The sequence below is a fragment of the Kryptolebias marmoratus genome, linkage group LG7 (genome assembly GCF_001649575.2).
Source record: "Kryptolebias marmoratus isolate JLee-2015 linkage group LG7, ASM164957v2, whole genome shotgun sequence".
In the NCBI taxonomy this organism is placed as follows: domain Eukaryota; kingdom Metazoa; phylum Chordata; class Actinopteri; order Cyprinodontiformes; family Rivulidae; genus Kryptolebias; species Kryptolebias marmoratus.
In genome coordinates this window covers 22,558,752-22,562,950 of record NC_051436.1, presented here as the reverse complement: position 1 = coordinate 22,562,950, position 4,199 = coordinate 22,558,752, and positions in this window count along the sequence as shown.

The following is a 4,199-nucleotide window of genomic DNA, read 5'->3' as shown; positions in this document are numbered from 1 at the left end:
TTTTGGTGATTCAATTTGATTTAAAAAAAATGAATTGAGCTGAACTGAAACTATTTAAACTGAAAGTTTCTATCTACTTATTTACTTTCTCCTAAAACTTAGATGTTTTTACTAAAAAGATTAACACAAGAACATGGTGTTGTATAAACATAAGTATTATATTTTAATACTGTTCTTAAAATAAATACAAATTCCACTAAATCATTAACACAGTCATGTAACTGTAACTTTTCAAAGTAAGAGTTTAAAAGGCTGACATCTCTTCTGTTGTTTCTTCTGCATGTGGCAGACCCCAGAATCATATAGCAAATGTAGTAAAAAAAAAAAAAAAAAAAAAAGCTCTAGCTGTTCAAAATAGTTGATATGGTAAAAGGTACTGCATTGGCTCTTAGTGATTGCAGTGCTGTTTCATGTTAAAATAAAGCTTTTCTTCTGTGTGGTATGCATAAGTTATGGTATCATTCTGCTATCACTGGGTCTCTGGATTAATAGAATTTTCTAAATCTCAAGGCTTGTATTCAATGACATATACTATAGACATGACATGAGCTAAAAACGCTGCCATCTGGAAGTAATTCATTCACCTCTCTGTTCAGAAGTACTATAATTCCTTGATATTGTGCTGCCTTTGCTGCACAAATTGTCGTGAAAAATGCTTGGACGGCATAACATTTCATCGATACATTTTTTTTTGTTTGTTTGTTTGTTTTCATAAAAACAAGGCTATGAAGAACTGAAAGACAATAATCTCATCTCTGAGGAGCTCAAAGCAGGAATCACCTGCAGGTATGTCATTAAATGGGACATCTTGAAGCATATCACATGAAAATTAAAGAGGTTTATCTCATTGTATATTATATTACATATCTATTCAGTAAACAAATATTAATTATGTGATCCCTTGTCTTACACAAAACACATTCAGGTGACCTTGTAACCAATGTTACTCAACTCTTTTTATTATTGTATTATAAACTTTTAAAACTGAAATAAACTTTTTACAAGCTTTTTAATTATTGTATTTAAAGTTTTGTATAAGTTCATTTTTTAATATGCAGCCGATAGAACTTAGAAGGTATCAGTAAATCAACAGTGACTATAATCCCATCTAAAATGTGTTTATTTTCATTTAACAGTTGGTTACGATCTGTTGACGGATCACCAGGCTGAACGCTCTGAAAGTGAAGACTCAACAATCATCCACACAACTATTCCCACACTTAACTTGCACAATAATACAACAAAAATCTTTTCCGAGAGCGGAGCCCTGCGCGACACTACAAAGCACGACTGTAACTAAGACTTAAGTTTTGATGGTGCGTAAGTATTCAATATGATGGCGTACTAACAAAACAATCCACTCATATCGGTCCTTTTATCCCAGAGGATGAAGAACTCAGACAATTTACCCTTTAATGGATGAAGCTACAAAAGAACTGGAGTTTAACTATTTATTCTGAAAAGGCAAAAAATGATTACAAGGCCAGTGCTGAGACTTCTATCTACAACATGTTATGGATAAGAGAAGCCTGAGGGAGCCTGTAGATCCTAGGCTCCACCTGACAGAGAGGGCCGGAACGCATCCTAATCATGATATCAGTAATCGTACTATGTGTTGCCAAAAAACTGGCTTTAACTGGTTCTTTAACTGGTTCAAGCAAGTGATTCTGTAGGTGTGATACTATCTTTACGTGTAAGCATGTGTCAGCCATCAGTAACTGCTCATGATATGGCAGGCCTTAACACAGCCGATAAAGGTGGCTGAGCACAGGTTGTCCTCTATGCCTTTATAATACTTACCTCTTTTTTAGAACATATCTAACAACATTATTACTTAAAGATGAAGATTTTACGAGATTTTTTGTAAGACAGTGGACTGATTTTCTGGAAATAAACGATCAACCTAATATCTCCACTGGTGACCTCTGGGAGGCAGCAAAAGTTGTTATGCATGGTAAAATAATTTCTTATTCATCATATAAGAAAAAGAAAGAAAAAGCAACTGAATTTGAACTAGAACAGAAAATAAGGAACTTAGAAAATACTTATGCTACATCCCAAGAGGATAATCTATTAAATGAAATAAAACTAACTTAACTAACTCAACAAACTTAATAAAATACTAGAAGCAATAATACAATTCCAAATACAGAAATTACGGTTGGCGAACTTTGATAGTAATAAATCCAGCAAACTTCTTGCAAATCAACTGAAAAAGAATAAAGAAAAGGAAACAATTTCAACAATAACTGACAGTAATTGTAAACCAACTAATGACCCTAATAAAATCCATTCAATTTTTAGAAATTTAAAAAGATAGGTAATGCGTCCAACCAATTGAAATTTCTTCTTAATTACTTTAAATCTATTTTTCTTTTCATTATTGATTTGAAATCAAAGTAGGTTTTGTGGTTTGTTGTTAAACAAAGTAATAAAGCTGGTAATTTCAAATAAGAAAGTTTTAAGATGTAAATTTAGAGCTATAGTTTGTTGTTCATCAAACTCGGAGATGAGCTGTAAAATATGCAGACACATAACTGGTAATAAGTTTTAGTGGTGTTGAAGAAAGTTATAATGAAGGAAAAATGAACAGACAGCAACAATCCCAGTGTTTAGTTTTTGGTCATTTATATTAGGTATAATCTTTAATCTGATTAGTCTAACACTTAGATTCTCACACATAGATCCTCCAATTAAAGTCAACAGGTTTTAAAGCTGTGGTGCCTGTGTGAAGAAAATTTAAAGACAAGTTCATAAGAAGACATTTCCAATCCTACAACAAAAACAGAAACCTTAAAAACAATTTTATTTAAATAAGTTATAATTTGAAGTTTACATCTGATTATCAAGAAAATTATCCAAGTATATTCAAATGTTGTTAAGGGAAAAGCTTACACTTACTGCTATGCCCTCCCCTCCCCTTTTTTTGTTTTTTATTTTATTTTATTTTATTTATTTATTTATTTAAAACAGGACCGTATTTGTAAACATCCAAAAAATAGCTAAATAAAAAAACAGCACTGAGCAGTCAGGTGTATTAAGATGTTCAAACATCATCTGATCAGTGATTTGTTTTATAATTTCGTAAAAGTTTAACAAGAGCAAGTATTGTATCCGTGAGATTTGAATCCATGTCCAATCAGTAACCTTAAAAACAGTTTTCATCATTGGACCTAATTCTTTTGCATGATGACCAGGACGAATACCCAAAGAAAAAATGGAGGACTCAGACATTTCTTACTATAATTGTTGTTCTGTTTGTCAATTGTGCTAAGGGTGCTGTAACCTGAGCTCCCACAATAATGCATCTTCTAAATGAGCTGAACATTTTGATACCTGAATGACTGAAATAACTTGAAATTTGCACAACGTGGCCATTAGAGAAGATCTTTCCCATGAAGGCCACATATTGCTCTTGCATTTTTGGTTTCCTGTTTAGGCTGCGTTTTAAGGATGAGAATCTTGTGAGTGCCTGCTCTCTGTTGTTTGGCAGTCGCTGGCGAGGTTCTTTAAATGGAAGTGGGGCGACCCAACTGTTGTCCTCATCTCTGTACATAGCATTGTCCATTATTTTGATAAACATGGCGTCTTGTATTGAGGGAGCTGGTTTATTGTCATTTTCTGTCCGGTTAAAAACAGTTTGTCCCAGAGCTTGCTCAGGTGCTTTATGTAACCCAGGGTAAAACAAATCCCGCCTTTGCTGCTCCATTCCGTTAGGGTGACCGTCAGTCACACAGTGCATTCAGCCAATTAACGCACCTGAGGTAGTTATTTAGGCTTGCTCCAGCTTTCCCAGGCAGGTGTGAGGGGGAGAGCTGGAGACAAAGGTGCTACAGGTTGGTGTTTCCAAACAATCAGTTCATCTCTTTGTTTGTTAGGCATTTTTTTAACTTGCAATATAAAAATCATGTAGATCTGAACATCCAGTGAGCTTGGAGCCATGAAGCTGTCATGCACTGAACTATAAATAGGAATTGGAGAGTAGTGAACACAATGTTGTTTGTTTGTTGAGCATGTTGATGGTGGTAGCCAATGTTAATTGTTGATCATCAATTGTCATATGACCTAACTTCTTAAATTCAATATGTGTTTAAGATAATGAGATAAATGTTATTTTTATTTTGTCTGAAAGATTAGATTTAGGATATAATTGCATTTATTTCTGTATGCAACTGAAAAAAGTCTAGTTAACTAGCAGG